The sequence below is a fragment of the Ambystoma mexicanum genome, chromosome 3q (assembly GCF_040938575.1).
Source record: "Ambystoma mexicanum isolate Mex_15411 chromosome 3q, UKY_AmexF1_1, whole genome shotgun sequence".
Lineage (NCBI taxonomy): Eukaryota > Metazoa > Chordata > Amphibia > Caudata > Ambystomatidae > Ambystoma > Ambystoma mexicanum.
Window position 1 is genome coordinate 1,017,872,554 of NC_090926.1, and position 26,980 is coordinate 1,017,899,533.

At 45.7% G+C, this 26,980-nt stretch overlaps 1 protein-coding gene across 3 annotated transcripts in view; it reads right to left on the minus strand.

Moving 5' to 3' along the window:
- The window catches only part of RNF213 (ring finger protein 213), a 3,248,263-nt gene that overhangs the window by 2,601,790 nt on the left and 619,493 nt on the right, over positions 1-26,980 (minus strand). The gene's annotated exons all lie outside the window — the stretch shown is intronic.

The following is a 26,980-nucleotide window of genomic DNA, read 5'->3' on the forward strand; positions in this document are numbered from 1 at the left end:
AGCAGTCCTGCAAATGTCCAGCAGGGGCACACCAGACAGGAACGCCGTATTTGCAGCGATCGCTCTGGTCGAATGGGCTCTCGGACGGCCAGGCAAAGGTCAGTTTGCCAAACGATGACAATGGGTGATGCAGCCGGAGAGCCACCTGGAAATGGAAGCTTTGGAGAGGGCCTTCGCATGATTCACAGGGAACAAAGTTCACAAAAAGTTGCGACGTCTTCGGGAAACTTTGTGCGGTCCACGTAGAACTTCAGTGCTCTAGCCACATCCAGCGAGTACAAAGTCCTCTCAGCCGGGAAGAATACTGGTAACACCAAGGGCTCGGTTAGATGAAAGTCCGACGGCACCTTGGGCATGAAGGAGGAGTGCATCCGTAGCACTACCCTACTCTCGTGGAATGTCAAGTATGGTGATTTACAAGAGAAAGCCTTGATCTCTCTCACTCATCGTGCAGAGGAAATGGCCACAAGAAAAGTCGTTTTCCACGACAAAAATTTCAGTGGCGCCGAATGCATAGGCTCAAACGGAGTAATGAGCCTAGTAAGCACCACATTGAGCTCCAACACCGGGCCCAGAGCCTTCACCGGCAAGATCAAGTGAAATAGTCCTTTGACGAACTCCTTGACCAACCGATGCGACCAGAGGGATGATCGTCCAGGGTATCTGGTGTAGCGGGGGATAGCCGCCAGATGAATCTTGATGGAGGCATGGGCCAGTTCTGCGTTGGCCAACGACAGCAGATACGGAAGCACCTGCAGAGCAGTGACTCGTAGAGGGTCGATCTTCTGTGTACGACACCACACGGCAATCCTCTTCCATTTATGTCCATAGCATTTAAGAGTAGACTAAGCTCTGGCCATGGCAAGCACCTCCTTTCAATCTGCTGGGAGATCGTAAACCCCCAAACCCTAATGCTGCAGGAGCCAGGTCTTTAAGTTCAGTGATCCGGGGTCGTGGTGCAGAATTGCACCACCTTCCCTAGCGAGAAGATCTGCGACCGCCGGAAGCTTGACTGAAGGGGGCGCTGACATGTCGAGAAGGTCCGGGTACCAGATCTGCCTCTGCCACGCCCATGAGAGGATTATCCGGCACAGGACTGCCTGAGTTGATTGACTAGTCGAAGATGCAACGGCAACTGAGGGAACACATACAAATATATACCGTCCCAGCGGAATGCAAATGCGTCCCCCATGCTCCCCGGCTGGGGAAACCTGCTGGTGAACCTCCGGCACTTGGTGTACGTCGCTGTCGCAAATAGATCAATCTGGGGATTGCCCTATTTGTGGAACAGGAGATCCACCAGGTCCTGCCGAAGATCCCACTCGTTGTACAAACGCAGCTCCTGCCTGAAAGAGCCGGCAACAGTGTTCTTCACTCCTGCCAGATGAAACGGGATGAGGAACATCCCCTGGGCGACAGCCCAGTGTCACAGTGCCTGTGCTTCGTTGGAGAGCACCGGGGATCTGGTACCCCCGTTTCCTGATGTAGAACATCGTGGTGGTGTTGTCTGTGAAGACCCGCACCACCTTGCCCTTGAGGGACGGAAGAAAAGACTTGAGGGCCCAAAAGAGGCCCTGCAGATCCAACACCTTGATGTGCAATGATTTCTCCTCCGGTAGCCATAGACTTCTTGCTTTAAGATTTCCGGTGTGAGCTCCCAATCCTTCCAGGGAGGCGTCAGTTGTGCGTCTCCTGGTACAGTGGAGTCTGGAAGTCCGCACCTCCGAACAGATTTGTGAACTCCCCACCAGTGTATTGCTCGATGGAAGCTCTCGTCGAGTATAATCTTGTCCTGGAAGCTTCCCGACATCTGTATCCAACGGGCGTCGAGGAACTCCTGTAGTGGACACATCCGTAGCCTGCACAGCCGGATGAGGTAGATGCATGACATCATGCTGAGCAGCAACTTGATGGACCTAACCGCTGCGAAATTCAGGGCCAACAGCCATTGTACCTTGTCCAAGATGGCTGCTATCCTCTCCTTCGACAAAGACGCCAGGCACAATACTGTGTTAAGTCGGGATCTCAGAAACAGCATGACCTGCAATAGGATCAAGCAGGACTTTGCATAGTTCACCGAGAACCCCAGATCCGTCAATAGGCGAATGGTCCTCGCCGTGTGGTCGATGGCGATGTCCTTCGAACTGGCCCAGATGAGCCAGTCATCCAGATAAGGTTAGACGTGGATTCCCCGCAGCCTCAGCTGCGCCACCACAGGCGCCAGGCACTTGGTGAAAACCCTTGGCGCCGACTTCAATCCAAAGGGAAGGGCCTTGTTAGGGAGAATTCTACAAAATGGCTAATTTCCCTTACCTACTGAGTCCCTCAGCAGCTTTGCTGGATTTATAGGGTTTATTTTTTTCACCTGGTAAGAGTGAGCCTTTTCCCCACTCTTACATGTGTTTTGCTGTGTGTGTTTTTAACAATTGTGTGATCTTGGGCTCTGGAGCCTCACCTACTCCATGGGCATCATTTTATTGTGTGCGACACAGCACCTTCAGTGCAGTGACACGGGGTTGTCTTTCAGACTTCCCACGGACTCCATTTTTCTAGGACTGACTACTGTCTCCCAGAAACATGTAAAGCTGCCATTAACTTTATGTAGTCTCTAAACCACATATCCAGTACACCCCATCTTACATGGAGTATTGGAAAGGGTTAATTCTTATCCTTTTTGTCTGTTTCTCTTGGAGCACTGTTTCACTCCCTTTTCATCAAGACTTGGCTGGTGGCAGTGGTAACTACCCTATTTTTCATATGCGGTTATCTTATATAACCATGGTATTGTTTTAGGCTATTTTGTTAGCCTCGATCTTAAACCCGCTTGACCAAATATATGTTATTTCTGCTCCGGCTGGGTTTATTTGCCATTTCTTTTTTGTAAAAGTCTTTCTCGTGTTTTACTCTGCGTGCCAAACCAGTTTTGGTCCCTTTGTTCGCCGTATTTTCGTGGGCTTCTGCACAGAAGCTCTCCTTAAGGCGCCTGAAAGTCTGGGTAGGCAGGATGTGAGGGAGGGGTCTGAGGACCCCTGCCATGGGTTCCCTTGGTAAACGAAGTCGCACTACTGTTTGATTGGCTGGGTGACTGTCCTTGCCAGGACAGCCGCCCTGCTGTGTGATTGGCAGACAAGCTGTGTGAATGGGGGAAAACTGCATAAAAAGCAGTTCTCTGGGGCTGGAAAGGCAGAGTCGCCACTGGAACGAAAGAACCGACGAGGAGCTGACAGAGGAGGACCCCTACAAAACTGAACCGCCCGGTGAAGCCCTGCTGCAGGTCCAAATCTTCAGAATCCGATAACGGAGGATCCTCCAGGAATCCTCTTCCCTTGAGCTGGTGGGACAAACCAGTTTGCCCAAACTTCAAGCCAGGACCCCCCCACTGGTCAAATTCGCTGTACAGAGCTACAGTGGGCCTTATAGCCAGGAAGGTTGGACCCTGCTTGGGTTTTAAGGAGCACACCTTTTATTTGCTGCTTTGCTCTGCTGCTGCTTTCTTCCCTGGGTAGTGCAGGAACCCCCTGCCCCCCAGTCTTTCTACTTCTTGTCAGTCCAACAGTCGCTTCAGGAACCGTGAGCCTGCAGGAACTACCAGGAACGTCTGCCTCAGCTACAGCTCCCTCTCCGTTTTAAGGTACTGTTCAAACCCGGTTGTTTGTTTCATTCAGCTGGTGGGAAAGGGTGTGAAATCTTTATCCAATCCGAGGGCTTATCCTTCTCTTTGAACTAACTTTTCGGCTGACCAACTTCGTCCGAAACCTGTGGCACAAACTTTACCACAAACTACCCTGAACTTTGTGATCTCCAGCAAAAGACTTTTGACGTAGTGACTTTGGCCTTAAGCCTTTTTTACCTGATTCTATCACTGTAGTGCCGCTTGCTCAATTGGTGTGGTTCTATTGCTATTAACTTTGTCTTTCCCTCCCTTTTAAATTTCTGGAGTGCCATTTTGCTCCCACTTCAATTTGTGAGCTTAACTTGTCTGGAACTTATTGGGAGTGGTGTGGTTTATTAAGAGTGTGATTTTTAAACTGCTTTAGTTTAGTGAAATGTTAAACAACTTGAGTAAATAAATGTATAACCTTGAGTCAGTGTTTGTTTGAATCATAGTAATTTCTGTCCTTTGTGTAACTATCTTGTACTGCTCACTTACTCTTGAGATAAGTCTGGCTGCTCAGCCATCGCTACCACTTTAACTGTGTAATACAGGCTTGTACCAAGGGTGAATTTGTACTTTCACTTGTAGTCTTAATTGTGTGTGGTGTTCCCAAAGGGTACGGCACATAATTCTGCTTAACAGGCCTTAAATTGATAGTACTTCCCTTGAACCATGAAGTGCAGAAACTTGCGGTGCCCCTTGTGAATGGGGAAGTACGCATCCTCCAAGTCCAGTGACGACAAAGTCCCCTCTTCCAGCTGTCCGAGCATGTGCGGAACTTCTGGGACCTTATTTATTTGTTTAGTCGACGGAGAGCGAGGATGGCTCTCCCACTCTCCAGCCTCTGGTCTTCTTCACGAGGAAGTATCTCGAGTACACTCCGGAGCCCCGGAGCCTTTTTGGGACGAGCTCTATCACGCCTTTTCTTAACATGGCCCACATCGCCAGCTACAGCTGAGAGACGTGGTTTTCCTGCCGGGCCACCGTTGGTATTCGGGGACACTTCTGTTGAAATTCTAGGGTGTGTCTGTGGGCGAGAGCGTCCAGCACCCATCGGTTGGTGGAGATGGTCTTCCACGCGCTTAACAAGTTCGCCAGCCGGCCTCCCACTGGTGTGCATGGGTGGGGGCCTGATGTCACGGTCGGTTCAATCCTGCTTGGCCGTCGAAGTGCCCCCCTTGGGGACCTTGGCAACAGAGACGTCGTCCTAAGGCGGCCTTGGGGCGGCCCCTGTTGGTTTCCTGGGCTGAGAAGCGGGAGGGTTGGCAGTAACTCGCTGAGCCTCCGCCGAAACTCTTGTGGGAGCTTTGGGACTTGCCACCTGTGAACCGAAAAGGACGGCCTCCGTTGCTGAAGAGTGCCCAAAGCCAGAGCCATCTCTGTATCCGTCTTTATAACTTGAAGCGACTTGTCTACAGCCTTCCCCAACAAATTGTATCCATTGAAGGGCATGTCCAACACCTTCGACTGAAAATCCTGACGAAAGTTGGTAGCCTTGAGCCAGCCACGACGACAAAGGCAAATGCTGTTGCCCATTTGGCGGAATCCAGCACTGGCAATATCCGTAGCCACCGTGATGGCATGGTCCGATGCCACTTCGCCGTCGTGCTAATTTTCCAGCACTTCCGACCTTTTGTCGGGAAGGAAGTCTAAGGGGGGGGGGGGGTGATATTGAACCACAGCTCCCGGTCGTAGCGTGCGAAGATGGCCAGAGCGTTTGCGGCATTGATGGTCGTCGCTGCAGAAGAACAAGTTACTCTCTTACCTGGTAACGTTCTTTCGATGGGATGGTCTGACGACGTATTCCATATCTATGACAGTAATCACCACAGCTGTGCTGCTTCGGAAAATCTTTTGGCGTCTGCGTCCTGCGTCGATGACGTTGCTACGCCGCCCTCGAGGACCTCCTCCGACGGCACTGGATGTTATAAGTAGGACGCACGGCGCCCATAGCCTCAGTTGGTTTTTTCCCAGAACGTGTGGAACCAGTTTTCTGTCAGTCTGACCACAGAAAGCCTTGCGGAAACGTAAGCTGCAATCGCATAAGAGATTCTGTAGCGGGGAAGGCAGGGAGGGAGCGATATGGAATACGTCGTCGGACCATCCCATCGAAAGAACGTTACCAGGTAAGAGAGTAACTTGTTCTTCGAGGGGATTGGGTCCTCCGACGTATTCCATATCTATGACAGACTCCCAAAGCAGTACCAAAGCAAAAAGGTGGGAAAAGAATTTAGAAAACAAAAATGTAAAATGCCCAATCAAATTGCGGAGTAAAGGACCGCCTTGCCAAAGGCCAAATCCGGCCCCAGATGGAATCGAGGGAGTAGTGACGTACAAAAGTATGTACCGAAGCCCAGGTGGCTGCATCACAGATGTTACGAATAGGAACACGCCTCTGCAGGGCAGTAGAGGCAGCCATACCCCTGGTCGAATGGGCCCATAAGCCGACCGGTGGGTCCTTACCCGCCAAGCAGTAACACTCAGATAGCCAAAATAATCCAGTGAGACAGTCTGTTTCGTCACAGCCTGTCCCAAACGCTTTCCAGCGTAACCAATGGAGAGCTGATCGTCCACTCTGACCCGGGACATGCGTGAAATATAAAAGCTCAACGCTCTCCTAGGATCAAGCCTATGGAGCCTCTCCTCTTCCTTACCAGGATGTGGAGGAGGATAAAATGCCGGAAGAACAACCTTCTGGCCTAAATGAAATTCCGACACCACCTTCGGAAGAAAGGAAGGACGAACTCTAAGGACAACCCTGTCCTTATGAAACACAGTGAAGGGTGGCTTAAAGGCATACTCTAGTAAAAAATGTTATTGTCCCTATGGGTCGGCCATGTTTTTTTAAGGCTAAGTGGGTCGATTTTAGAGAACTTTCCTATGGACCATACTCGAGTTTTCGTCCATTAAACGCACGCAAAAACAAGCACCTGTGAGACGCCATTTTCTGATAATCCTATCTTTTCCCCGATCGCCCTGGCTGACCTGCTTTTGCGGCACTAAATCAATTCCCCCGCCCCTGAGCCTGACATCAGCAGACTCGTACCGCCCATTTCCCAACGCCAAAGCACGTCTCGTGTCAACATTCGCTGCGCTTCAGCTAATGACGTGTCGCCATGGAAATGGCAGGACGCCTCTCTCCTCAATAAGTATAAACAGACCGTTTCACAACACAGCAGCCGATTTTCGATTCCATTCCTCTCTCTGTGTTACTTTGAGTATTCTGTGACTCGTTTCAGTGCTCTGGTCAGCTACCTTCGTCGCTTGTAGCCCGTGTAAACACCTGTACCATCTCGGTAAATTATTTTACTCTGTTTACCACACAATGGCTACAATAATGCCCTACATGTACGAGCCCGAGTATACCGAGGAGGAACTACTGGAAAGGGAAGCACGCGAAAACGATGGGGATTCGGACGGCAGTTGGGAGGACGATTCAACAGGTGAAGAGCCTGGGCCTAGTCGCATGGACGGCGTCTCCACCTGGTGCACATGCAATCGGTGCGAGCTAATGCCAACCAAGGACGCGAACTGCTGCTGCCGAGAAAACTCGGGATGCCTGGCCGACATTTCGGAAGGCGAGCCAGGCCCGTAATGCATTACCGAGCTGCCAGACTTCAGGGCAGCCTGCCTCACACGGGCCGTGTTGAGAATCTTGATGGTGCTTATGCACGAACTTCGAGCAACTGTTCGTCCTCGTAATCCGAGTAACGAGTAAGTATACTCTGCTGGTCATGCCACTCCTATTTCATGTTCTTCTACTATATCCAAAATTACATCTACATATCATTGTAACGCATGTAAGGCGATGAATAGTGTGCATTGTCTAGATAGCATTTGTCCGTGTAAAATGCCATTAGTTACATGAATTGTCATTGACAACAAACGTTTATTAAACTTATCTGGGTCATTTAAAAACAGTTTGTTTCATTCCTTTTCACAGGTGGTACAGGCTGGTGGCCTATCGTTCCTACACATGGTGGCTTCACGGGAGGCTTGGACACCGTGTTCGACGAGTGATACCCGCCTGTGCCGTTCGTGCCATTAGAGACACGTTCCCGAGAGACAGCGGTCAGTACAGGGGATTTTCTCTCGCTGTGCTGCAACCTGACCTGTATAACCTTTAAAGTCTTCTAATTATTTTTTTTCATGAAAATAAGATTCAAAATAAAACACCACATTTATTTTAACAACGTTTGTCTCGATTTTTTAAATGAATCACATATATCTATACTATCAATTACCATTGGATTATACAGGCCTTCGGGTCTTGGCCACTATAATACACTGGTTGAAGTGTGGGTCTGTGCTCACAAGAATCTGCGTTATGTGGCATTTGTTATTGATAAGCAACGATATACTATCATTCATATAAAGGCGATATACTGTATATTCATATAAAGGCGGTTCGCGCCGGTGGATGCTCGCTGGCATGGGGGGCTGTCCGGGGCGCAAACGGCCAAGGTGCCAAACTACATGTACACTTCAAAAGGTGTCCCACGCCAAGGGGCCATTGTTCACATGGCCTCCTCAGACCCCGTGTCTCCAGCCAGGCCTCCCCTTGAAGCAGGCCGCCCCCCTGCAATCCACATAAGTGTGTCTCCATTCAGCAGTCTTCCTGTGCATTATCTGCACGCCCCAGGCCCATCCATTCCACCCCCCTCTATCAAAGGCGGTTCGCACCCAGGGATGAGCGCTGGCATGGGGGGCAGTGACAGGCGCAAACGGCCAAGGTGCCAAACTACATGTACACTTCAAAAGGTGTCCCACGCCAAGGGGCCATTGTTCACATGGCCTACTCAGACCTCGTGTCCCAGCCAGGCCTCCCCTTGAAGCAGGCCGCCCCCCTAAGACCACGACATACATACGTCATTCAACACACCCCTGTTCCAAATACTTTATAAACCACTTTATATGTCTCATGAGAACATCTTTGTGCTTTGCAAGTCAACTCCTGAACGTGTTACCTGGCAACCACCGAGATCTACGCTAATCTGGTCGTCGTCGTGCTATCCGTGAACTTCTGTGACCGCTTAGAGCAAACCCATCAGTGTGCTACCTGTGGCCATCCACCTATTCTCCTGCAACATACTGCTCTGCTTGCTGAATCCAACTGTTTGTTGGTCAAGGTAAGGCCATGTATCCTAGTCATATTTCGCAGATTTTTAAATTTCTATCTATTTGCGAGTAGAGTACACAATAGTGCTATGTTCATTGGTCTCATTGCTATTGACTAGAGTTTCCATTGCTATGCTATCAATAGATCTATTTATTTTCCTCTGTGTCTATTGTCATCGAATTGCATCCTTCGGGGGTCCAGTCTATAATGTAAGCATGTTTCCTTCTCGTGAAATACAGAACAGCCAAGGGATGAGTCACATGTTCAGATTTTAGTCACATCATTTATACATTTCTGCAATTTATGCAAATACTAAGCCGCACATAATGAACTGGTACAGTTCCTGCGACCAAAACAAACCTTGCATTGATCATTGTATGATTCATTTACTTTTGTATCAAATCTTTATTCTTGAAGATTGTATAATAATGTCGATATTTACTTTTCAGATTCATCAACAATGCCTGCCTGTTCGATTAGCGGTTGCCCTTCGAAGACCCATGCGAAATCTGAAGGAACTACAATGCATGTATTCCCGAAAACTGTTGATCGAATAAGAGAATGGGTCAGACATTGCGGATATCCACTGGATGAGCTGGAAAGTAGAGTCCAACAAGTCTTAGAGGACAAGAGGGGCGATCGATACCGCATCTGCAGCCGGAACTTTTCCTTGGACATGTACAAAACATCTTGGGTAACAAAGAAGAATAAATGGCGAACTACACGGAAATTGCTCGAAAACGCTATTCCCACTCTATTCGTCCACATTCCGCCACCGGTGAGTCAAGTGTCCGGATTTAGCTTTAGGCCTTGCGGTAGTGTGTAGTCGAATAGACTAATAGATATTGTAGGTGTTCTATCCCTTGTAATAATTTCGATATTGATATGAGTGTATAGTTTTTTGAATAATGACATTTATCAATATATTCTTTTTCGATTTCATAACCCACAAACGCAATGTATATATATAGGAACAGGGAACTGTGCTGTATTGAGCATTTTTCAAGTATTCTGTCTGCTTACGTGGCTATTTTTTATATTGGCATTTCATTATCAATCATTGATTGACCTTTACAACTTCTTGACTATACTTTGAATCTGAAGCAAGAACATTCTACATCCTTGACGTGGTCGCAGTTATCAACCACTTCTAGCGCGTATCAGGTAATCTTACTAGGCTAATCCGCTACATACTTGTGTTATGCATGTCAAGTAATAGTTTTATTCTATCGTGTAATTATTTTACCGAATGTTTGGTTACTGCTTTCCAATTAATATACACCTTAGTTATCGTCCACTGGTGTTTGTTTCCAGTTATAATTAGTGTTATCCATACTAATGCAAGTACTGTCTTTCAGGGAGATGCTAAAGCGTCCGCCACATCTACAACGTTTCTAGATGTTCCTCACCAGCAGGAGGTATGGATACTGACAGCTCCATCGAGCGTCATCATCAGAGCCGGAATTCCTGTTGTTTGATTGTTCTACACAATGTTTCATTCGTGGTTAGCCGTTGATATGTACTTGTGCTGTCGACCCCAGGTGTATGTTATGTTTTCACAATTGTAATCCTCACTAATGCAAGTGCTGTGTTTCAGGGAGACGACGGAGCGTCAACCCCTACACTTGATGCAGAGCCTGACATTCAAGTATACGAATCGGCGCAACAGCTTTCGGAAGTGCGCACTACATTTGCAACATCCATAGATATTCTTCACCAGCAGGAGGTATGTATACTGACAGCTCCATCGAGCGTCATCTTCAGAGCCGGAATTCCTGTCGTTTGATTGTTCTACACAATGTTTCATTCGTTGATATGTACCTGTGCTGTCGACCCAAGGTGTGTGTTATGTTTTCACAATTGTGATCCTCACTAATGCAAGTGCTGTGTTTCAGGGAGACGACGGAGCGTCAACCCCTACACTTGATGCAGAGCCTGACATTCAAGTATACGAATCGGCGCAACAGCTTTCGGAAGTGTGCACTACATTTGCAACATCCATAGATATTCTTCAGCAGCACGAAGTATGGATACTGACAGCTCCATCGAGCGTCATCTTCAGAGCCGGAATTCCTGTCGTTTGATTGTTCTACACAATGTTTCATTCGTTGATATGTACCTGTGCTGTCGACCCAAGGTGTGTGTTATGTTTTCACAATTGTGATCCTCACTAATGCAAGTGCTGTGTTTCAGGGAGACGACGGAGCTTCCACCACAATCACAACATCTCATTTAGATGATGCAGATGTAAAGGAATCGTTGAAATAAGTAGATGAAATGTGTTCATATTTGGATTTTCCTTGATTCTTTTGGACAATGCATCTTTCGCGGTTATCTCTTGATATGTACCTGTGCGTTTGACCACAAGTGTGTGTGTTGTTTTTCCAATATTGAAAAGCATACTAATGCAAGTACTGTGTTTCAGGGAGATGCGGATGCCTCCTCTCCAATACAACCATTCATGGCAGTCCATGCAGAGCCAGAGGTATGGATACTGACAGTTCCATCGAAATAGATCATCACTGGTCGAATACTTGTCGTTTGATTGTTGCACACAATGTTTAAATCGTGTTTGGCTATTGAGATGTACCTGTGTGTCCTCACGTGTTTTATGCGAACAATATTTTGATACATAGTAATAAAAGTACTATGTTTCAGGGAGACGATGGAGCCTCATTCCTTGCTGTCTATGCGGATACAGAAAATATAGTCCTTGCAGCGCAAGCGGAAGGGAGGACAAGCGGAAACGAATCGGAGCTACAGCGTGCAGATGTTGAAGGTCGAGTCAAAAAAGTTGCAAAGAAAAAAAAACAAAAAAAAGGTTTGTTACAAACAGTTCATAACTTTAAAACAATTGTTGTGGTGGGGACTATTTTATGTTTTTTTCTATTCAATTCTACTACACTCCATCTTGTGTTTAAACTGAACATCCCTTTTCCAATCTCTCCTCCAGTTACCCGTCAGCGTCAGAACTATACACACACAGACAGTGAAGCGAATGAGAGATGTGGCTTGCCAGACCATGTACACTATGGAGGAACTATTAATTGAGGCGAGGCGTGTTCAGGCTCGAGATGCTTATGTCCAATGGCCAGAACATGAATTAGCTCTGTTTGGAGACTACAGCAAAGTTGCATTGGACCATGGCTACTGTGCGACCGGACCACCACAAGAAGATGTTATTGAATGTTTTGGAGATAGCTGGGAAGTAGTTGCAGATCAATTTACACAATCTACACCAGCCAAAAAATTGCCACCAAAAAACATGTCGACATTGTTGTGTTCTCCCATCAATGTTGAATTAGCAGATGTTGAAATGAGAGAGAATGAACCAGCCGCAGCATCCATAGACGCAACAATACTTGATAGCAGCGATATTACTTTCCAATGTGTTGACATCTCCACAACGTCAAAGGCCGAAACAACGTTGACGCAGGATGACAGTCTAATGAAAGAGAGCAAATACATTGTATTCGACAGTTGCTTGATGGAAATTATAAGTATGCTGAAATGTGTGCATTCCGTTAGAGGGAAAGTATGTGGGAAGCTATTCATTAATGTGACTCGTAAAATGAAAGGCAGTAACCTTAAAATAAATGCCGCCTGTAGATTAAATCATAGGTTCTCATGGTTTGCACAACCAATGCTGGGGAAACTGCCAGCAGGCAATTTACTGTGTGCAGCGGCTTTACTTTTTAGTGGCTCAAGTTTTCGAAAGGTAGAGGCTTTCTTTCAGTTTGTGGGACTCGAATTCATTTCAAGTGCGCTGTACTACACATACCAACGTGATTATCTGTTTCCGGCCATTAGTGATGCTTGGAGAATTGAACAATTGTCTCTTGCAAGTACATTTGAAGGCAAACGATTCAGGCTAGCCGGCGATGGACAGTGCGATAGCCCTGGATTTTCTGCCAAGTACTGCACCTACCACTTTCAGGACATGGATAGTAAGAAAATTGTGAGTTCGGAGGTCGTGCAGGTAACACAATGTACATCCTCGGTGGCCATGGAGAAACTAGGATTTATAAAATCAGTGGAAGATCTACAATCGAGGGGGATGCACATCAACCTCATAGCCACGGATAGACACGTTTCAATTGCCAAGACAATGAGAGAGCAGTTCCCACATATTAAACATCAATTTGACGTATGGCATCTTGCTAAATCAATCAATAAGAAAATCTCGGCTGCAGGAAAAAAAAAGGTTTTGAAAGTATTTTTTTACAGTGGTCACATTCTATCACCAACCATCTTTGGTGGAACTCAAAAACTTGCGAGGGGTCATTGGAAATACTACTTGAATAATGGCGGTCACTGATGCACCACTGTACCAACGTTCACCGCTGGACAGCAAATGAACATTTCCACCAATGTGAACATGGCCCTTTGTCCCCAGAGGAGGCACGGAAGAAGAAGTGGTTGATTCCATCATCACCGACACACAAAGCCATTGAGAAGATTGTTTGACAAAACTCTATCAAGAGATTTGAGAGGACTGACAGAATTCTGTCACACAGGAGATTTGGAGGGGTTCCACAATATGTGCCTAAAGTACAGGCCAAAGCGCTTGCATTTTAGCTTTCGGGGCATGAAACATCGCACCCTACTAGCGGTCTTGGCCCATAACAGCAATGTCGGACGAGAACAATCTAGGACTAGGGGCAAAGTAAGGATGCCTCGCTACACCAAGGTGTTTTCAAAACGAAGTAAGCAATGGGTGATCAAACCAGTCTATGATGAAATGCAGTTCGACTTTGTGAAAGGCCTTATTGTTGCTGTGTTAGAGAAGCACAGATATGGAATTTTGGACGTTTCTGTACAGAGCAGTGATCCATTGCCACCAAACATTGCGACTGTGCCATGCCCACCCGAAGCACAGCTGATTGTGAAGTACAAAACGCGGTTTAAATAATTGCAATAGGATTGTATTTTTGTAAATAAATGTTATTGTACAGTGTACCTGTAAACCTAAGCTGGGTGTCAGGTTTGAATTCTCTCTATTCACCTCACATATGTGTATGTATATATTTTTCTCATGTCTCATCTCATGTAAATGTAAATGCTGCGCACTGTTAACGGAGGGGAGGCTTGCGTATTGCAAAAAATAAAACAAACAATAAATCTCACTTTTAACTCAACCCCTGTGGTACTTTATACTTTCCCTGACCTTCCGCAAAAAATTTAATGTCTCAATTTGGGCTGCAAAGCTCGCAGACAACGGGGAAAAAATTGGGGCACTTAGAACCGCCAGCCAAGCAGGCCGTGGCATTTGGGAGAGAAGCCAGTTCGCATTTGCACATTGAGGCGCACTACATAGACGGGTTCAAAACTTCAAGTTCTCATAGATGCCTATACTACGTGATGTTGCAAATAAAGAATGCGAAGCACAGTGCACAGATGAGGCCCACAAGTCGCACTGGAAGTATAAGGGTCTATTGTTTTTTGACCTTGAGACAGGGACCATGCAGAAAGAACTACATTTGAAGGGAGTGCGCAATAACGTAAGAGACGATAAGGCAGAAAATTCAGAAACTAGACCGAGTTTCAGTTTTAGGTCAGTATACGAAAAATCATTGTCAAGAGCACGGTCCGTTTTACAGACTGCATTACGAAGAGACACAATGGAAATTTCAAATATAATGTAAGTAAATCTTTACACGCTTTTATACCAGAATGAAGATTTAATGAATGGATGCATGAATAAATGAATGAATGAAGACTGTAAAAGATGTTAAAACTATTCGTAGTGGGCACATCGGCATGCAGGATCACTGGTGTCACCGATCTCGCTCCTTGGCCCAGCCACTTTTCCCTGCACCACGGGACTGTCTCTGTACCCTTCAGCCCCTTGTCCCGGCATTTACCGTGCACTTGCCAACAGCTGGCCCAATTATTTAAATTGTATTCAACTAACCATGTACAGCCCTTCCCCATGCGCGATCAGAAAGACACCTGGCCCAGTAGGATCGTTGTCTGTCTGCCCTTGTTCCCCACCTGCCTCGTCACGCCTAGAAACACTTGAGTATACGCGCATTACAAATGCCATATCATATATCATATCATTCCTCATGCATGTAGAGTGTCGTTTATCATTGTGTGTTGCCCTCGATTTATCTTATTACTTTTCGCATTTATGTTAGAGAAGAACATACTCCATTGAACTACCCTTGCAAGCAAATAGTTTCTGATCGGCCGTAATAAATGAAATGAGTAATATTAATGAAGTTCAGCTAGCGAGACTAATTATCTTTTATTTGTTTTCTTAACAGGTATTTGATCCCTTTCTGCAACTGCCACCTGTTTGAGACACCGGCGGACGGATTCTTCAGCAGACACCTGCAGCTTCGTGTCAACAACTGGAGCACGATCACCATATTATGGGACGATCGCCAAGGGCCCACATGCCCTTACGCTGTACTAGTGGCTAGAAGTAACATAACGAACTTTAGGCTGGACTAGTGCCTAGTTGATGGAACAGCCTTGCGGTGCACCGTGCTTCCAAAGTGATTCTTTTTATGAAAATGAACACCCTGTGTGCCATAATGGAACAGCGCGTAACTCAAGATGAAACGGAACAGTTATTGCGGATACAGATAGAAGAAAATAAATGGCTTTCGGAGTTCATATGGCAATTGATGAATATTCTCTAAACATTTAATGTCAAATAAATGTACTTTACCAAATGTACCGTGTTGCTGTTTCATTTTAAAGTACAGTTTCATATTCCGAATTGTGGCGCGCTGTGTTGTGAGTTGATCTGTGTTGGTTTCCGGGTTCTGTGTGGAGTCGCGCAGAAGATGACTGGGCGCGTTTGCCTACGCAGCACAGAAACATCACAGAGAGAGGCGGGGAATATGAATGTTTTGATAATGTCAGGCTCAGGGGCTGGGGAATTGATTTAGTGCCGCAAAAGCAGGTCTGCCAGGGCGATCGGGGAAAAGATAGGATTATCAGGAAATGGCGGCTCCCAGGTGCTTGTTTTCGCGTGCGTTTAATGGACGAAAACTCGAGTATGGTCCATAGGAAAGTTTTCTAAAATCGACCCACTTAGCCTTAAAAAAACATGGCCGACCCATAGGGACAATAAAATTTTTTACTAGAGTATGCCTTTAACTGAAAGTGCCTGTAACTCACTCATTCTGCGATCGGAAGAGACCGCAACTAAAAGAACAAGTTACTTCTTACCTGGTAACGTTCTTTCGATGGGATGTTCCTCCGACGTATTCCTCATCTTGATAGATCATCTTTTTTCAGTAGAGGGCGCTGCGCGTCGATGTCCCTCAAGCAAACGTCCCTCGACAGCCTCTGTATCGGCGCCGACGTCATCATGCGTATAAATAGACTTGCGAGGCATCCGTTGCTCAGTTCCGTTTTGACGTTAACAGTTGTTTTACATGAATTGGTTAGTGACCCAGAAGGAGAGTAAGCTGTAACCACAAGGGAAGTTTTACTGAGGGGATGGATGGGAGTGGCGATAAGGAATACGTCGGAGGAACATCCCATCGAAAGAACGTTACCAGGTAAGAAGTAACTTGTTCTTCGAAGGGATTGTGTCCTCCGACGTATTCCTTACTTGATAGACTCCCATAGCAGTGGTGTGTAACTGGAGGTGGGAGTAAAATTGCCATGTTTCCCTTCAAGAGTGAACTGAGTGCAACACAGCTTTGCCAAATCTAGTCTCTTGGCTAGAGGAGGAATCCAGGTTGTAAAATCTTGTGAAGGTATATGCAGACGACCATGTGGCAGCCGCACATATGTCTCTAATCGGTACCTCTCTTTGGAGGGCCGAAGAGGCTGCGATACCCCTGGTTGAATGAGCCCTAAGATTTTGAGGAGGCTCTTTCCCTGCCAGTTTGTAACATTCCAGAATGGCTAAAATAATCCATCTGGAAATGGTCTGTTTTGTTATCGGTAATCCCAATTTGTGCCCTGAGTAACCTACGAACAGTTGATCTGCCTGCCTAATCCTAGCAAGTCTGCTGATGTAAAAGCTCAAAGCCCACCTTGGGTCCAGCCTATGCAGCCTTTCTTCCTCTTTCCCCGGATTGGGAGGAGGATAAAATGAAGGCAAGGTAATCGTCTGAGTGATGTGGAATTCAGAAACCACCTTTGGGAGAAAATTAGGCTTCACTTGTAGGACAACTTTATCTTTATGAAAAATTGTATGAGGGGGTTTACAAGATAGAGCTTGTAATTCACTCACCCTCCTAGCAGATGTCAATGCCACTAATAAGACAGTTTTAAGGATGAGAAACCTTAGTGAACAAGAGTGGAGTGGTTCAAAAGGAGTACCCATCAGGAGATTTAAGACTAAATTTAAGTCCCATAAGGGAACTTGGAAGGGTCTTGGAGGATAGACATTGGTTAATCCCTTCAGAAATTGTATTACTAAGGGTAACTTGAAATACGATGGTTCCTCTGCAGTGCGCTTGAAGATCAATAGCGCTGCGAGATAGCCCTTGATCGTACCAACCTGAAGACCCGAATTTGCCAAATAGAGAAGAAAAGATAACACCATTGGTATACCACATGAAAAGGCATAGATATTCTTTTCTCTACACCAGCTGCAAAATGTGTTCCAACGGCAGCCGAATAAAGTCTTTGTTGCTGGCCTTCTGGCCGAAAGCAACACCTCCATGGTGTCATCTGGGAGGTCCCAATCCTTGTATCTCAACCTTTCAGATACCAAGCGTGAAGGTTGAGGGTTCTGATGTCTGGATGGAGAACCTGACCTCCCTTTTGCGAGAGAGGATTCTCCTTGAGTGGAAGACGACTTGGTGGCCAGATTGACATGTCCAGAAGATCCGGGTACCACGTTCTCCTGGCCCAGTTCGGGGCAATTAGGATCATGGTTTTCCGGAACCTTCTCAACCTCCTGATCATTTGAGGAATGACAGGGACTGGAGGAAACGCGTATAGAATTGGAAACTCCCAGTCCACTACGAACGCGTCCCCTAGAGCTCCTCTCGGGGGAAATTCCCTTGAACAAAACTGATCGCACTTCCTGTTGATGCTGGTAGTGAACAGATCTACTTGAGGGCTTCCCCAGAGGGCGTCCGCTGTCAAGTTTTTCTCTGCGGCTAAATAAACTGCCGATGGATTGCCCAAAACGAGAGCTGAATCGCCTCTCTGCAGAGGCAGGGATCCTACACCTCCTCTTTTGTTGAGGTAGTGCATGGCCACTGTGTTGTCATTATCAGTCATTATCAGGACATTTTTCCCCCTGTACAGATGGCAGAAAAGCCTTCAGCGCTAGTCTGATTGCTCTCAAATCTAACAGGTTGATATGTAGTCTGGACTCCGATGGAGACCAACGACCGCTGATGGTCAAGTCGTTGGTATGGGCCCCCCACCCCGTGAGTGAGGCATCTGTGACTACTGTTATCTCCGGCCATGGTTGCCAAAACAGTTCACCTTTCAAGATTTTCTCCTGGCAGGCCCACCACTGAAGGTCTCGAGCCACCTTGTCCGGAACCTGAAGGAGGTCTGTCATTCTCCCTGAGAATTGCAACCACTGAGTTCTCAGTGCCCACTGAAGAGATCTCATTGTAAGGCGAGCCTCTGGCACAAGGGAGATGCAGGATGCCATGAGGCTTAGCAACCTCAAAAAGTCGAAGGCTGGGAGACGTTGGGCATTTTGAAACTTGGTGACCATCTGCAGAATATCTTGAGCCCTCACCTCTGGTGGCGAGGCTTTTCCCAGGGTAGTGTCCAGGACCGCTCCAATGAACTGGAGTCTCTGTGATGGTATCATCTGTGACTTCTTTAAATTGAGGGAGAAGCCCAGTTTGTAAAGGAAGTGGCAGACATAATCTAGCTGGATCTGAGCTTGTTCCGGATATACAGCTCTGATCAGCCAATCGTCCAGGTAGGGGTAGACGTGAATCCCTTCCCTCCTTAGACTTGCAGCCACTATCGACATTAGCTTGGTGAAGACCCTCGGGCGGAGGTCAGCCCAAATGGCAGAACTCAGAATTGATAATGAGAGCTGCCAATTGCGAACCTCAGGTATTTCCTGTGTTTGAGATGGATTGGCACATGGAAATAAGCATCCTGAAGGTCCAGAGATACCAGCCAGTCCTGGAGCTGGAGGGCCTGAAGGATCTGAGAAAGAGTTACCATCTTGAACTTGTCCTTCCTGAGGAACTTGTTCAATTCTTGTGAGACCAAGTCCAAGATAGGTCTCAGTCATCCGTCCTTCGGTATTAGGAAGTAGGGGGAGTACCAGCCCTTGTTCCTCTCCGCTACAGGTACCGATTCTATGGCACCTTTCTCCAGAAGGTCTACAATCTTCCGCGGAGCGGAGCTGGAACTTTCCGAGAGCTGTTCCCCGTTGGATGACTGAGGAATGCATAGAAACAGCAGGCAGTAACCTTGGGCAAATGTCTCCAATGCCCAAGCATCTGACGTAATAGCCTGCCATTCCGTCAGATGTTGAGTTAGCCTGCCCCCTACTGGTGTCTTGTGAGGAGAGTCCTCAGAGTGATTTAGAGGCGGCTGATGCTGGTGCCGAGGGTAAAGAGGTACCTGCTGCTGCAGCATTTGTATTTTTACCCAGTCCACCTTGGGTGAATCTTTTTTGACCTCTTTGAACCGACTGTCCTCTGCCTTTTCCAAATGCGGAATAAAAGCAAAAGGACCTCTCCAAGAGGTTCCCGAGGAGCGATATGGCGTTTGGCAGATTGCAGCACCCAGGGATTTTGCTGCTGCTTTGGATGTCTGTATCTTTTCTAGGCTGTCATCCGCCTTCTTACCAAACAAAGAAGAGCCGTCAAAGGGCATATATAAAAGTCTGGCTTGTACATCTGAAGCAAACCCAGACTTTCGCAACCACGCAAATCTGCGGGTTGTAGTACTTGCCGCCATGGCCCTACTGATACTGTCAGCAGAAATCAATGCCAGTTTGAAGGGATTCGCACATTGCGTCTTTACCATCCTTAATGATGTTTAAAAACGCTTCCCTTTCTTCTCCCTCTGGGAGGCAGTCAGCCGCTGATGAAGCGCACTCCTAAAGTGTATGGCTGAACCTTGCGAGCGTACAAGTAGCGTTAATAGATTTCAACGCCATTCTACATGCAGAAAAGACTTTCTTAGCCATAGAGTCGTATCTTTTGTCATCTCTGTCCTGTGGAACAGTAGGGTATGCCGATCTACTGCCTGATGCAGTTGTTGCTTGGAAAAAGACTCTCTGGAGTTGGATGTTTAGACAAAAATTCATGGTCAGTAGTAGATACCCTATATTTAGCTGATAACTTCTTGCTAACCGCCGGGATAACCTCAGGAATTTCCCAGTTAGCCAATATTTTTCTTTGTAATGCAACGTGAAATGGAACCACAGGATCCTCCTGTGGGCCTTTGACTAAGATGTCTGTAAGGTCATCCTGTTGGAATGCAGGTGAAGGTGTAGACCAACCCATGAATTCTATAATTCTTGCCATTCAAATTCTGTAAGGGGTCTCAGCATGTTCCCCTGGGTCTGGTTTGGCAAATTCTATTTCTGGGGAAGTATCTAACCCACTTGCCTCATGTAAGGATTCTCTAAGGTCCTTCAACCTATTTTCCTCAAAGGTAAATTCCTCTGGTTCTGGTGTTACAGATCTCTGCAACCCAAAGGGTCTTTCTTGATCTGAATCCTCCCCTTCTTCATAGATTGAAGACAAAGGTCTGAAGTGATCAGACCTTGGAAATGGCTTAAATCCCATTTCCAGAGCAGAAGGGGCTAAATTTGTCATAATCGGTTGGGAAAACATCGACGCGGACGTTAAAGGCTTCGAAAACACCGAAAAAGGTGTTGAGAGGATCGGGATCCTACTCGAGGTTGTCGATGACCTCAAAGTCATGTTAGAGGCTCTGGGTATGACCACTGGCTGTGAGGTAGTGATGGCCATGGGTTTGCTCTTTTTCGGCGTCGATTCGATCGACCTATGCGTCGATGAGCCCTTCGATAATGGCATCAGTGACGCAGATTTATGCATCGAAGGGACCTTAGACGCTGGCGTCGATGGCACTGTGCCTTTTCTCGAGGGTTTGTGACGCTCTCGAGTAGTTTCTTTCGCCGGGTGCAACGACTCTGGTGTTTAGATTTTTTTGGGTCTTTCAGCCAGGGTATCACCCTCAGCTGTCTTCGAGGGGTTCAAGGCCGCTTTCTCGAAGACGCTAAGCATCCTTTTACGGAATTCCTCCCACTCAGCCTGAGAGCTATGTTTTGTGGGGCAAGCGACTCTTTCCGGAGAAACAAAAGAAGAAGACGACGAGGAAGGGGATCTTCGACGTCTCTTACTTGAATGCTTGGATCTTGAAGAGTGGTGGGAACTGCTTTGAGACCTAGACCGAGAATGTTTCCTGTGTCGGCGAGGAGACAAATGTCTCGACTCTGCCAAGGAAACTTTAGAAGGAGTTTTAACTGTCTTACCTCTCTCAAGCTTCCCCTTACGCTCCTTCAAGGCTTTCGCCGTCATGGACATACACTCCGAACATTGGTGCTCCGATCCCAGGCACCACAAACAGATCCACTTTATCACGGCATGGCGAGCAGACCTGAGCTCTTGCTGTGCGAGGAATAGAGGATTCGCTTCCTGGAGGAGGCGGACTCAACGCATCCCATGTGACTGATCACGTGACCACCTGGGAGCTTAAACTCCCAGCCCAACCGCCCGAGCGGTGGATTGATCAGTGCTTGGAGAAACGCTTTTTGTTAATAGCACGTGTACTGTACTGGCAACACTTTATCACGGCATTGCGAGCAGACCCGAGCTCTTGCTGTGCGAGGAATAGAGGATTCGCTTCCTGGAGGAGGCGGACTCAACGCATCCCACGTGATTGATCACATGACCACCTGGGAGCTTAAACTTTCGGCCCAACCACCCTTGCGGCAAGCCCGCAGCAGGGACAAGCGCGCAGCATTTTATATTTGGTGAACTGTTTTGCTGCTGTTTGGCTCTGGGTGGCCTTGGTTTCTGGAGGTAATCTTATGACCTATTTTCTAAGGAGGAAATACTTTGGGATTATTATTAGTTGGACATTGGGGAGGAGAGACGGACTAAGGCTGCTCCTCAAGCCATCGGGCATTCCCAAGGCAGTGCAAACAAACTATACATCATTTTTTTAAATTTGATACTATACTGATTTGAGAAAATTGTTGAATGTCATACAAATTTTAACTGAACTCTTTCCCAGCCATTTTATATATAATTGTTCTTTTCCTTTCTCTCTTTTCCCCCCTTCTTATTTTTAAGAGGTTGCGAGTCGTACTCTCCTCTTTTCTTCTGTTCTATCCAAAGGGAGTGTTCCTTTACAATCAAATCACTTAATTATGCCTGCACTTAGAAGCGGGTTTGAAACTGTTGAGAGTCAAGAGACTAAGATAGTAGAAGTCCAATTGGGTACTCTGATACATTATGTGGCCCCATTAATACAGATCATATGGAAAATATGACTGCCCCAAATGTATCTGTTGAAAACAATGAAAATTTTAACGATAGATCTGAAAGGAGCTTGAAGGGATATCCTACTACTGATCCCGCAACCTTGGAGGTTGAAGCTCCTACTGAGGGAATTTTAGATATATTAGTTACAGAGGCTACTGGGGCTAATAGGGATAAGTTGGATTCTAGGCAGGAACTTACAGACGAAGAATGTCTTCAACAAAGTTTAATTGGTATTAAAAGGGTGGCCCGCTATCATGCCTCCACTCCTCTTCAGAGGATGATTATAAATGGAAGAATGCAAGCTAGGGAAATCCAAGGCCCAGATTCATTAACATTAAATATGGTGGGAAATAATAAGGGAAAGCCCCGTTTGGAACTAAGCAGTCCACTCATATCTCGCCAGCAATATTTATTTTTGGAAAGGATAATCAGGATAAGATGCAGTGTACTTTCGATTCTACTCAGTTTGGGAACACTAAACCTGCTGGTTGGGGAGAACATTTTAAAGGGACCCCTATTCGTTCCAAGCATAATCTTAATCAGCCCATTGGGGAGAGTGATTTGGGTGACTTTTTCTTATGGCAGATGCTACGGGTGATTTGCTAAAAGATATTATTGATTTAGAGATACCAGTAGGTAGATTATCATCTAAAGATAAGGGGGTGAGGAGCTTATCAGAGGGTGCGCCGAGTGGTACACTCTCACAATTTAGAAATACTTCTATGATGGGGAAACAACAAGAGGGTAGGCAACAACTGCCCATCAGACCAGTTTTAGAGATACCCAAAACACTCACACATAGGAAGATAGCTTATACTCAAACAGATAAGGAAAGGCACGTTCGACCTAAAAAAGTGGTTAGAGCAACTGATCCCCATCAAATTATATCAGAAAGTAGCACTGCAACTAAGGATAAACAGGAAATGCCCGATTTAGATAGGGAGGATAGAGGAGATCATCTCCTGCCACTCCTATCAAACTTACATATTAGCTTGAATTTGGCTTTGAAAACCATGAGTGAGTCACAAGAGATTCTCTGTGGCGCCATGGTAGGGCAACAAGCTGCTTTTAACCAACTGGTGACTCGTTTGGCGTTTTTGGAGGGCATAGTGGAAGGTAAAACCATTAATGAACAGAATATTAAAGAACAGAGTTTATTGGATAAATATAGAAAGGAACAAGATACTAGGTTAACAACCATGGATGCTAAAATCACCACTTTGTTGGAAGTTATGCTTACAGGGGATCGCGCTACATCTTCAAATAAAGGGATAGGGGACCTAGATTTCCCTGGCCAAGGAGGTTATAAATCTAGTAATAGAAATTATGGAAAGGAACTGAGCTGTCCAGATAGTCCTTCGGTCCTTTTGGATGTTATTACTAAGGCAACAGAAGGGCTTACTCAAGAACAGGATTTGGGAAATCTTAGTGCTCAGGAGCATGAGAGAGTAATGGCAAAGGAGGGGGAATGTCTGAATATTAGTAGTGAGGACACAATCATTTTTCAACATTCTCCTCCTAAAAAGGGGCAAAAATGTAAACAAAAGACAAAAACAGAGAGGAAAAATTAGTAGGACTAGCCTTGGAAACAGGTGCCATGGCCAATACAGATGAAATAAGCCCCGTCAATAGTTCTGACTATGATATAAATGAGGTGCCCCAATCCCCAGTGTGTATACGTAAGAAGGCGAAAAAGCAGGTTAGGATGCTTAAAAAAACTAAAAATATGCCCAATACTAAAATTAAAGGTAAAAATTTGAATCTCAAAGCAATCAGAAGCATCCCGGTTCAGGAAGAGGGGGAGGATAGTGGGGTTCCTAAGGGCCCTAACAGAGAAGAGAGTCAGGTCCAGGGCGAGCCCATAAAAAAAAAAAAAAAAAGACTTTAGTCAGGGGAGAAAAAAAATATCGACCCTAACATGGATGAGAGTAATTTATTGAAATTTGGGCAAGAGCACCCACAAACCAAACAAACAAAGATGACAGCGTTTGGTAAAATAACCAGTACCAAACATGCTAGAACATCTATAGGTACACAACAAACTAAGCTCCCTACTATTGCTCAAGCAATAACACCGGTAGTATGTTCTAGCATCTCCTCCCTTAATGGGCCGATTGCTATGGTTGAGAGTGGGAGTGGTTTAACCCTTTATAATATGGGGGTAAACCCCCTGGATACACAATCTTCTATAATCCAGGATTCTCAAGGAAACGCATAGAGTACATTTTCTGTTGATAACATTAAGAAGCAATCTACTCTGTCCCAGCCCCTTTCTAAGATCTATACAGGGAAAATTTTGGGTTGGATTAACAATAATAAAACAGATTCTCAGGCTAGTTTAAAAAGAACACATCTCTTAAATTTGTTCAAAAAAATTCCCTTATTACGAGCACCAACAGATATAGATGCTAATTCTCTACCCAATCACAATAACCATAGAATAGTAAGCTGTTTTCATTCAGTGATGGTAGCAGATATGGTGCGTGCTCAAGAAAAAAAACCTCAACTCTTTGGGCTATGATCTATCTACATTAGCAGATGACAAAGAGGCCGACAATTTCCTTCAATATAAGGAACCGAATAATATTCAAACACAACAAACCACACAATTGGGTAAGAATAAAGTAGAAAATTCCGGTCCAGGGTTGGCTCTAATTTCCAGCCTCCTTAACAGTGGCCAGGATTGATCATGGTTGCAACCAGCGCTTAAAACTTTAGAGACACTTAGGCAGGGTAATGGGTGCTCCTAGGGTAATGGGTGCTCCCAACAGTTCTAATATTGATGTGATTTCCTGGAATTCCTGTGGGGGAGTACACTTGAATAAGTTTTTGAACAAAAGGGAAAACTATACCTGCCCCCGTATTTACTTTTTCGGGAAACTATGATGTTGTATGAAATGTATATAGAAGGTTTTTATACTTTTTCTTTATTAGCATCTAGGGGGCTGGCGGGTAGGCCTAGTGGCGGCTTGATTACTGCCATTGATCGTAATTTAGGGTTCCATCGTGATGTGATTTTTAGGAGGGATTGGCTTTTGGGCATTGTTCTTTCATCAGAGAATAATGTAGAGCCGATCCCCCTGTTGAATTTATACTGGAACCCTCTAAAGGTGACCAATAAAGTAGTGGAAGACTCTCTAGATGTAATTTTGGGAGGTTGGTTCGAGAAGGGGTTAGGAAATTGTATTATTTTAGGAGGTGACTTTAATTCGGCATGTGCTGAAGGCTCCATGTTAATCGAAAGAGGGGTGATTCCTAGATCTCTTCACCCCAATCTTAAAAGAGGTATATGGTGGGATAACTACCTTGACCATTGGGAGTTGGGTCTTTTAGATCATGCCTTGGATTGGAATTTACCTAAATATACCTGGAAAAGAGGAAGTAATAGCTCCAGAATTTACTTTTTCTATGTATCGAATAGCTGGAAGAAGCCTGTAGAAAACTGACACTTATGGAGGTAAGAGTTGGGTGACCACATTCCATTATGTTTTTCTCTTTCAATTCCCAATGCTGGTAACCATATTAATCCTATGCTTTTGGGCCTAAAGACTGAAAATAATAGGAGAAGGATTGCATAGAATAAGAAAATGATTGTGAAATGTAATACTTTGGTTTTGGAGAACCTGTCCCTAGTGTTGCAACAAATTAATAGGGAGGAGGACATCAATTTGGGGGGATCCTACCATAATATTATAATGTCATGTGTTAATAAAATTAGTAGGACTAGTGATATGGAGGCGTTGAAACCAAGGGGGAGGGCAGGTGACTCTAGAATCCAAAGCTCTAAGCCTACTAAATATAGGGAAATTAAAGCCTTGAAGAAATTACCCATTTCCTTTTCTGAATTCCAGCTTAGAAAGAAAAAGATTATCCTGAAACACAAAAATTTGATTAAGTCCTTGAGAATGGATCATTATCTTGAAGCGCACCAATTGATGATGCATAACCTCTGCAAGGGCAGAGATGTAAAATTGTGGGCAACTGTCAATACTACACTTATGCCTGTAAAAGACAGACGATTGCCCCATCCAAGCGGAGGTGTGGTGCTCCTATAAGGAAAATTTTGCTTTGCCTTCTGCCTCCTCTAGGGAACAGGATTTGGACTTAGGTCCACCAGTGGTGGGTGATTGTCTGTGGGATATTGAGGACATTATGTGGGCTATTAATAAACTCAAACCATCCAGAGCGCCGGGCCCGGATGGTATTCCCCCTTTTGTCATAAAGGTGGCCCCTGAAATGTTGGCAGAGTTGCTCAAACCCATATTTGATGAGATTTTCAAAACATCATATTATCCCAAAATCTTGGGCCCAAAGCAGTATTGTCCCTATTTTCAAAAAAGGGGACGTTCTAAACCCCCAGAATTATAGACCAATAGCACTTTTAGATGCAGCTATTAAGGTCTTTGGAATTTTACTTCTAAGGGACCTTAATAAAGTGATTAGAAGGAATGCTTGCTTTAGCAAATTTCAGGTTGGCTTTAGAGAAGGCTTAGGAACAGACTTGAATGGCAATATTTTGGCCCATTTAAGAGATTCAGTCCATCAATCCAACATGGGTGAAGTTTTTATGGCATCTTTGGATCTTTCTAATGCTTTCAACAGGGTTATCAGAGCAAGACTGTTGACTAAAATGCTAGCAATGAATTTTCCACGTAAGATTGTCCAACTCTTGGCTCTGCTCCATAGGAATACCTTGGTCAGGGTGCGCTTAACCCAAGAAGGTTCTCTTTCCGATGCCATTGATACTAAGGTTGGGGTCAAGCAGGGCTGCTCACTTGC